This window comes from Cebus imitator, unplaced genomic scaffold, assembly GCF_001604975.1.
Source record: "Cebus imitator isolate Cc_AM_T3 unplaced genomic scaffold, Cebus_imitator-1.0 Scaffold273, whole genome shotgun sequence".
Classification (NCBI taxonomy): Eukaryota; Metazoa; Chordata; class Mammalia; order Primates; family Cebidae; genus Cebus; species Cebus imitator.
This window is the reverse complement of record NW_016107588.1, coordinates 775498-785085: the sequence shown is the minus strand read 5'-3', so window position 1 is coordinate 785085 and position 9588 is coordinate 775498. Positions and strand designations below refer to the sequence as shown.

Here is a 9588-nt window from a genome sequence, read left to right as displayed (position 1 = left end):
GAAACTCAGGTCTCCCCCCCCCCCAAAAAAAAAGCAGTATGCTAAGCAAAAGAATCCAGCCACAAAATACCGCAGAAGCCTATCCCTGACAAATTTCAAAGAACTATGAGTGTTCATACCATATTCTTTGACCATAATGCAGTTAAGTTGTAAATCAGTTTTGAAAATACCTAGAAAATACATTTGTAAGTAAAAATGTACTTCTAAACAGCTCACAGGTGGATTAAATAATCATAATAGAAATAAGAATATATCACAACCAAATAATCATGAAAATACTGTTTTGAAACATTGAAACAGCAGAATAAATCTAAAGAAAGGAGGAGAAAATGAAGAGTGATTCCTGGTATATATTTTAAGCGAAAGGAGCGAGAGGCTGAATAGTGTATGAAATATGCCTTTTTTGTGCAAGAAAAGGGGAAAATGCATCTGTGTATGTGCTTGCTCAAATTTGCAAAACAAAGAAGAACAAACTAATAAAACTGATTACGTATGGGGTGGGGGGAAGGAAACAGCATGCGTGGTCAGAGACAGGGGTGAAGGCAAGACTTTTCTGAATATACCTTGGTATAAATTTGACTTTAAAATCATATAAAGTTTATCCTTGTTAAAAAATAAAAAGTGGAGAAAAGCGCTAAAATGAAAATAAATGAACATAATTATATTATCAAGTTGCTGCCATAACCACAACTGACAAACCTCTCGTTAGATTAATAAAGAAAAAAGGAGGACACAAACGATGATAGTAGGCTGCAGGAATGAAAGACAGACACAGCTACACATTTGGCAGGCATTAGCTGGTAGTTTAACATCTTCCAGGCCCAGGCAGCTCTATGTGCAAGTTCTAGCAACATTCAAGGAACCAGTAACTCCAATCTTATACAAACTTCCAAAGAAGAGAAAAAGGGAATACCTCAACTCACTTTATAAGGCTAGCATAATCATGATACTAAACTAGACAAAGACAGCACAGGAAAATTAATATCAAATCTTATGTATGTAAGATGCAAAAATCCTAAATAAAATATTCCCAATCAAATCTAGCAGCAAGAAAGAACATGACCCCGTGAAGTTCATCCCAGCAATACAAACTTAGTTAATGCTACAAAGTTACCTTAGACAATCCCTTAAAATAGCCCACCACATTAACAAGCTCAAGGAGGGAAAAAACATGTTCTCCCTCACACCTGTAATCACAGTACTCTAGGAGGCTGAGGCGGGAGAATCACTGGAGGCCAGGAGTTTGAGAACAGCCTGGGTAACACAGTAAGAAGCCCTCTCTACAAAAAAACAAAGCAAAAACCAATTTCCATAAAGGAAGAAAGGGTGTTTGATAAAATTCAACATCACGCCAGGCACAGTGGCTCATGCCTATAATCCCAGCACTTTGGAAGGGCAAGGCAGGCAGATCACGAGGTCAGGAGTTTGAGACCAGCCTGGCCAACATAGCGAAACCCCGTCTCTACTGAAAACACACACAAACACACACACACACACACACACACACACACACACACACACAGAAAATTAGCTGGATGTGGTGGCATGCATATGTAGTCCCAGGTACTTGGGAGGCTGAGGCAGAAGAATCACTTGAACCTGGAAGGCAGACGTTGCAGTGAGCCGAGACCACGCCATTGCACTCCAGCCTGGGCGACAGAGTGAGACTCCTGTCTCAAAAAATAAATAAATAAATAAATAAATATATGTAAAAATTCAACATCCACTTATGACTTAAAAAAAAAAAGTACACTAGAAGTGCACCTACACAAAGCCTAAAGTAAACATAATACTTTATGGCGAAGCATTGAAAGCATGAGCCTTCTCAAAGATCTTGGGCCCCACTCCAGACCTACTGAATCAGAAACTTCAGCATGATGCCAGGAATTTGCAGTTTTGCAAAACCCCCTCAGGTGATTCTGATGCAGCTTGCTGTTCTGAGTGGGAGCCACAGAGCAACACTGTTGGCATCACCTGGGAGCTTGATGGAAATGAGAAGAAAAAGCTCTCCGGGCCCATCCCAGAACCACTGAATCACAATCTGTGTTTCAACTCGAATCAAGTCCAGGTGATTCATAACACAATGAAGCTGGAGAAGCGCTGCCGGTAGCGCTGCCTGCTGGGACCACTTTTTTAAAAAATGTAGATATCAGAGTCTCAGCCCAGATAAATTAAATTCGAGTATCTGTGGGCAATGTCCAGGGCAGCAAGGATTTAAAATTTCCCAAGTGATTCTAATGAGCACCGGAAAAGGCAACTCACTGGTCCAGCGTAATTCTGTTTAGGGACTCTGCACCCTCTCTGAAAAGCTAGAGAAGAAAGAGGCATTCCTCAAGTTCTTTGAAGCTCCCCTCAAGAAAGAAGATTGCATTTCACACACATACCAATGGTGTCTTTTTAATATGGCTTACAAAACTGAAAGCTGAAACGGAGAAAAAACCCTGTAGTCATGAGAGCTGCAGGAAGTCGCAGCCAATGTTCTAAACCCAGAAGTCAGACTTGCCTGGGTTCAAATCCTGACACTGCTGCTTCCTAAATGCTTGATCTTAGACCTAACCTCTCTGAAACTCAGTGGGGATCTTAACAGTTTTTACCTCAAAGCGGTGCTGTGAGGATTCATATGAGACATGATGTAAAAGCACTGGGCTAAGGACTTGGCAAAGATTACACCAATGTTAACGTAAGTTACGACTGAGGTGGCTATTTAAGCATTGACAGTGAATCTGATGAAATCCTCAGCAAATCAAGACCAAATGTATCTCTCCACAGCTGTAGCTCCTGGACACATGAAATGTGGCTACTCCAAAATGAGATGTGCTATGATGTAAAATATACACCTGATTTTCGCAATTCAGTACCAAAAAGGGAAAAACATGTCATTATTGCGTCGATGACATTTTGAAATATTTGGCATATGCTGTGTTAAATATATTAAAATTGATTTCACCTGTTTCTTTATTTGTTCAACATGGCTACTAGAAAATTGTAAATTACACATTCTCTATTGGTTAGTGCTATCTTAAAGGACTGGGAAGCCAGGATAAGAGCTGGTACTATTAGACTATTTACGAACTTTACTGCAAAATCACCTGGGGGTCTCATTAAAATTCATATTCAGCTTGAGGAGTCAGTGGTGGGTCTCAGTGGGTGAGGATGGAGCTTGAAATTCTGCCTGTCTCACCAGCTCCTGAGAAGCAAGGACAATCTCCATCAGTAAGAAAAAGCTGTTTCATGCCATAAGCATAATGGGAATCTCTGGGGAGATTATTAGAGTTGAGACAGTGAAGAAAGGACATGTCCAGCAGGGGGTTAGACTCAGCTTCAACTTTGAAAAAATCAGTTCTCTCTCCAAGTGAGGGATTCAAACAGGTGGGGCCAGTGGTCAGTCCTCCCTTTGTGAGGGCAGCAGGGACCTGTGCTTTCTTTCCCAGATCCAGAACCACTCACATGGGCAAGGAACACCTCAGAACCAGGAAACTCAAAATGGAATACTGGCTGGGGTTTCTCATATCCTGCTAGCCACAAAACCCATGTTAACCGCAGCGCCCTCCTGGGGTCTCACTGAAACTAAGTGCAAACTTTCCTTCTTACTGTTAGCAACAGTACTGACACGCAGGTATATTTCATGCCATGGCCAGGTGTCACTGCTGTGCAGGTACATTTCTTATTTCAGTAAAGCAGCTTGGGCCAATTCTAGGCCTGCTGGAATCTAGCATAGTACCTGTTCTTCTAATTCCCCACCTAAGTCATCTCAGGGCCATAAAGTCATATAAGGGAATTTAAAGCACGACCACCTGATGCTAACAATCTCCCTTGTAACCCACCTCTGCCTCTATAGCTTCCAAAAAAGGGAAAGGATAACTCATGTAGCAATCCATTACATTCCAAGAGGCTCCGGGAAATAAACAATGCTTCCTTCTCACAAAAAGTTCAAGGATGTGCTATCAAAATATAACAATTATCACACGCTAAAGAAAGGGCATCGCTGTGTGCTGTCAGGGTTTGGAGGCAAGAGGATAAGAGCTGAATGAGTTACAAACAACTTTTATTTTTACTTTCAATTATTCTCCCTTCAACTTCCCACCCCAAACATACTAGCAAGCAAAGCAAAAACTAACCTGTAACCTGTACTCAAACTGTTTGTGCCAAGAGTTCAAACATCAAGAAGCTGAGGAGAAAAGGGTGGCAAGACAATGACCGATTCAAAGCACTTTCTCATTTACTATTTGACCATGGCAAGAAAGGTTAAGCACAAGCTCCATTTCTATCTGGCAGACAGGGAGCATGATCTCTAGACATGCCACAGAATTGGTTACAATGATCATGTGTGAACAATTCTAAGCTGGCCTCCTTTGCCCAGTTCAAGTCTAACAATGTTCACTAAATGTCTACTATGTGTATAGGATCATCTTAGGTTTCAGACTATCAGAAAAACATCTCCAACCTCAGTCCTTTTTATTAAAAGCATAGAAAATGAAAAACATACTGAAATATGTAGGAGTTACCTACTAAGACAGTCAAATAACAGCAATACTAAATGAATATAAGTACATGAAACTGCAAAGGACAACTTATAGAGACACTTCAAGATACTGAGAAACAACTTTAGGTAACGAGAAAGGGGCACTGAGGTGCCCACTCTGTGTCAGCAAGGAGGCTGGTACAGACCTGGAGAGCAATCAAGGATCTCTTCCCCAGAGACTGGATCACTTTTTATCCTAACCCCAGGAGCATAAGCATCCAGTCTAGTATGGATTGAGGTGCTACAGTCAGGTCTCGACTGGAAAAGGGAAAGTCTTCCATTCTGAGACACTTGGGAGAGAGGCAGGCAACATTCCCTGAGGCAGAGTTTGCCTTGCTGTTGCTTTGTGTTGGTTATACAGTACTACCATTTTTTTTTTTTTTTTTTGAGACAGAGTCTCACTCTGTCACCAGACTGCAGTACAGTGGCGCGATCTCAGCTCACTGCAACCTCTGCCTCCCAGGTTCAAGCGATTCTCCTGCCTCAGCCTCACAAGTAGCTGGGACTACAGGTATGCACCACCATGCCCAGCTAATTTTTAGTAGAGATGGGGTTTCACCATGTTGGCCAGGATGGTCTCAATCTCTTGACCTTGTGATCCACCCGCCTTGGCCTCCCAAAGTGCTGGGATTACAGGTGTGAGCCACTGTGCTCAGCCTATTACAGTACCACCATTTTAGAAATAAATAAAATGGTAACTTGTTACGGTATACCAGTGGCTTCAGGCCCTTAGGAAAGAGGCAATATAAATACCTTCATATTTTAATGATGACAGAAGAGGGAGACTGAGGCAGAAAGGCCACACCTACAGCCACAGGGAACACAGGCCAAGAACAGGAAGGACAACTGCCCTCTTACACAAGTTCTCCAAAAAGCAATTGCCTATATAACACATTCATGCAATAATAATAATGCTGCCCATTTTACAATGAGCTCTGATGCACATTTGATTTTCTGAAGAACTCGGGAAACTTGGCAGGGCAGGTTTTATTAGCTCTGTCTTACAGATGGAAGAGCCACCAGCAGCAAGGTTGAATGACTTGCCCAGTGACACAGAGTTAAGAAAGAGAACTGGGACCTGAACTCCGGCTTCTGGAATCCAAATGCAGGAAGCTTTCCACCACCTCACACAAACAAAAGGCTCATTTACCGTAGTTCCTCTGGTAGAAATAGAAAGCACTAGTAGTACACGATGCCAATTATCTAAAGAGATGCCTCCACATTCTTAAAAAGAAAAGGATGAGATTCTCCTGGTACTCACTGTGGAAAAATACATCGCAAACATTTCCAGTGAAAAACCTTCCCCCAACTACAGGATGACAACTGGACCTAACTCAGTAACTCCTACTGGGTCCGGCAGTACACTCTCACTTTCAAGGCAGAGGAACTGGAAGAAGGCGCTAGTATTGTTTGTAGCAACAAACAAAATGCAGCCTCAAGGAATTTCTACACCCAAATGGTAAAGGGAATCTAGCATGGCAAGAACTGAGGACACTGCTGCCAGCGTCACCTGGAACCAAAAGCTGGTGCCAACAAGGAAATGCAAAGAACTGTGGAGAAAAGCAAGCTACTGGATTCCAAAAGTTTATTAAGACATAGCTAGGATGTTTTCTCTTAAAAACAAAAGAGTTCCATATTGGTCAAGTCAATCACAGCTTTTCTTGAGTGTCTACTAGATGCAAGACACTTCTAAGCACTTAACATAGATCATGCACTCAGTCCTCCCAGCAACCCTTTGAGAAAGGTACTATTATTATTATTTTGATTTGACAGATAAGGAAACTAAGGCACAGAGGGAAGTAACTTGCCTAAGGTCACACAGGTAATTACGGCCAGGATTCAAATTGGGGCAGGCTGCCCACTCCAGACGCAAAATCTTATAGGCAAATGACAGTCCCTAAACCCCCATCTGCCAAAAAGGAATAATGAACTGAGAAACTAGAAAATAAAGAAAGCAGAACTTCAAAGAGGTCAGAACCATGGAAGGAAAATTACTAAAGAATAATGGAAACAATCTATTATTCTGTTATAAAATCAAATAAACTTTAGAAATAATGAGAAATCCAGCCTTTGAAATCCTCTGGTTACCCCTTTAAAATGTCACCTATTAATCACTGAAGAGTCTCCTCTTTTCTCTTTATTTTGGAGCCATCAATAAAAGCAAGAGTCATGTGTTTTCAGTGGTTTCTAAAGAAACAACATTTTGTTAATCTGCCTCTCATTTTGGAACCAAAAACGTCAAAGTATTTTTTGCAACTTTAATTATTTTTCAGCCCTGTAAAACTTTAAAAATGTGCTTTGAAGCCATTGAACATGCAGAATATGAGAGAACTGAGAAAGTATTAAACAAATGAACTTTTATAGTCAGCTCTCATTAATGCTATTTTATTAGTGAGTGCTCTTGTTCCTAAGGAGTTGAGTGTTTCTTTTCTCTTGAGCTATTTCAAAATGAACTAGTTTCTTTACAAACCACACAACACAAGGATTGATGATCATTTCAGATAAGAGGTTCACAGTACAAACCATTGCACAGGAAGAGAAACCCTGTGCAAGGTAGCCTGAGAGTCCAGCAGACACTGGCATGAAATCAACAACCAATACTGACCTCAGCAGAGCTTTATGTAGCTACAGTGAGCTACCTAACTAGGAAAACAGCAAAGGATTTGAAAAATACCTCTCTAGGTGTTTGAAATCATTTACTGTTTGCCGTTGGAGGGGGTGGATGTGAATAAAAATGAGGCTGGGATGAGCTTACCATCTAAGAGACACTCATTGGAGAAATCATGACACTCCAAAAAATCTCTTTAATTCAGAGATTAACTTTTGGATTTATTTCCTTTAATGGAGCAACAGCTGGCAATCTAAAACTAGAAAATGAAAGTAATGCCCAAGTCATTCTCAATCATGCCACCCTGTTCTATTGTCATTGTAAGGTTTTAGAGCTCTATTTTTCCTCATAGCACTCATCTCTGCCTGAAAATTTATCTCTTTTTTTTTTTTTTTTTTTTTTTATTGTGTGCCTCCTCACATATAAACTCTATAAAGCAGGGACCTCAGCCGTGGCACTCTTTGCTGTCTTCCCAGTGCCAACCGTGGGCAGTCTTGTGTTGAATGAATGAAACCATCGACAACTTAATAAATGTAGTTAGAATTTTAAGTTAAAGAGACTAATCATTTATAACCACACTAGAATCTACAAGCCTCAGTGAATATTACCCACTCTCAAGCACCCTGGAAGGCTACTATACACTAGTGCTGCAGGCAGCACCACTGGTTCAAATCTCCCCCATGGTGTGGAATCTAAGAGTAGATTTGATTTTGTGAAGCAGCCAAAAGCCATGCATAATCAAATCTGGTGAATACATAATCGTATCCAATATATACATTGGATGAAAGCAAACGTGTCTGCAAAGTAACAGGCGTGATTGTCTTACTTGGTTGGTAAACCAGTTTTGAAGGAAATTCAAAATGGTTTGCAGTATAGCAAAATTGCTGGCTCAGTGTCAAGACTCTAAGGTGGGTATTTCACAGGGAATAAAACTGAGCTGTGGTAAAAAGAACCCAGACTAGACAGATACTAAGATGCCCCCAGAGAGCTGGCTTGTGATATTAGCTTTGCCATTAAATTGCCCTGAAGCTCGGGACATATTAGTTACCCTCTCTGGGCCTCAGTTCCCCCATCCAGGAAACAAATGAACAATGTAAACTTCAGGGTGCCAGTCAATTCTAGAATTCAATAATTTTATTCTTGTGAAGATCTGGTCTATCCGTTTAAAAACCAGTTGCAACCCACTTCGCCTCAAATGATGCATGCATCTATAAAGCTCTAATATAATTTTTGCAGCAGATTCACTTCTTACTTGCTTAGCCAAATACTAAAATTAGTTTTCACTTCCTGAGCACAGCAAAAGACAGCTAAGGGAGGCAACCCGGCCAAGGGCGCTTGCTCGTGCCCGTGCATACTTCCGACTGCGTATCAGGGAACTAACCGTTCCCTCTAAGATCGTCCCTCAACTGTTGCAAAAGCAGAGAAACCCCTCGTGTATGACACAGAAACACTGGCAGAGAGCGACTATCGACACTTCGCGGCCAGTGCCGGGCTCCGGCCGCTCCGCAGGGCCCACTGGGATGCGGCGGACGCCCGCTCCGCGCGGAGGGCCAAAGCGAGGACCAGCCGCGGCGCGTCGCCGGGGAGGCAGGGCGGCCACCCGGCCCACTCGCCGCCCCGGGACAGGGAAGCAAAGTCCGGGCAGTGGCTGAGACGTCCGCCCCCAGCTCCACGGGCAGGCAGCCCCTACCCACTTCCCGACCTTCGCCCGCCGCCGGCCAGACACCTTGGGCGGGGAGAACGAGGAGAAGCCGGAGGTACCTGCCTGCTGCTCCCTGGCCTCAGCCCTGCCCCGCGGGGACAGCGACGGCGCTTGTGCGAAACCCCCACCCAACCCTGCCGGTGCGGTGAGGCCCCGAGCGACCCGCTGGCCCAGGGAGTCCCAACTTCCTTCTCCCGATCCCCCCACCACGGGTCTCCGCAGTGCCCGGCTCCGAGCCAGGCCAGCCGAGAGCGCGCACCCACCTCGGGCTCCGGGCGCCTCCGCCGTTGCCAGGCTGCTGGGCTCCCGAGCCCTGCTCCGCCCCCTCTGGGGTCCGCCCCCCCCCGGCCTCTCCGCCCCCGGCCACCGCCCGCTGCCCTCCTCCCCGTGCCGGTTGGCGGGACTGCATCACGTGACAGGGCAGGGGCAGGAAGAGTGCGCCAGGTCGACCCGAGGAGCAGCTCCGAGGGGCGGGACTCTTTGCCCGCGAGGCTGCTGGGAAGCCCACTTTGAAGGGGCCGACGCATGGAGGCAGCTGGGAATTGTAGTTCGTATTATGGTGCCCGGGTATGGGCGGGGTCAAGATGCAAGGGGCCATCCCTGTAAGGGAAGTTGGACTGGGCGCCGGGCGGAGGCGGCTGGGGAGCATAGTCCCGCAACCCTTGTCTGGGTCTCCCTGTTTTTCTTCAGTAAAGGGAGAATCTAGAAGGAAAACCTCCACATAAGATTTTAGCGGATGCCACTAAATTGAGCTAT

At 44.2% G+C, this 9588-nt stretch overlaps 1 protein-coding gene across 1 annotated transcript in view; it reads right to left on the bottom strand.

The window, feature by feature from the left end:
- Window positions 1–9171, bottom strand: part of MTM1 (myotubularin 1) — a 119831-nt gene extending 110660 nt beyond the window's left edge. Inside the window, exon 1 of the mRNA XM_017500908.2 lies at window positions 9096–9171. The gene's annotated coding sequence lies outside the window, so the exon portion shown is untranslated. The remainder of the gene's footprint in view (window positions 1–9095) is intronic.
- Between the last annotated feature and the right edge of the window lie 417 nt (window positions 9172–9588).